This window comes from Penaeus monodon, chromosome 30, assembly GCF_015228065.2.
Source record: "Penaeus monodon isolate SGIC_2016 chromosome 30, NSTDA_Pmon_1, whole genome shotgun sequence".
In the NCBI taxonomy this organism is placed as follows: Eukaryota; Metazoa; Arthropoda; class Malacostraca; order Decapoda; family Penaeidae; genus Penaeus; species Penaeus monodon.
Genome location: NC_051415.1, coordinates 3997768 through 3998293, shown reverse-complemented (window position 1 = coordinate 3998293; position 526 = coordinate 3997768).

Below are 526 nucleotides of genomic sequence, written 5' to 3'. Positions count from 1 at the left end.
TATTTTCCCTAGTGTCTGTGAGTCAGAAATCAAAAGTCACTAAAATGATAAACCAATCTCTATTCTTCCACTGACTATACAATACTTACACATTTCCTACAACCAGCTTCGTAGAGAATAATTTAGTCCACAGGGAAGTCTGCCATACAACGAATAATTACTCGCTGTATGGCAGACCTCCCTGTGGACTAAGTTATAATGGGAAGGTGTATGGCGTTTCCTCGGGGGTAAATGAACAGCTCTGTAACTAACTGCGTGATGTGTTTTGGGTGCTATAACTACTGTGTATTTTGGCCTGCCTCGAGCGCTGTGTTTTACGATCGCAGTCCAGTTGTATATAAGGCGATGTGGACGGCGTAAATAAGGGATGTGGGAACAGTGAAATAGAGAAGAGATATGGAGGAAGAATTAAATACGTAGAGAGGTACACGTACGGAGAGGGGGAGAAAAGGAGGATCAAGTCTTGGTGTTTGTGGGGAAAATGGGTTGTTTGAAAGTTGGAAATTGGTGATGAAGGAAAGTTAAA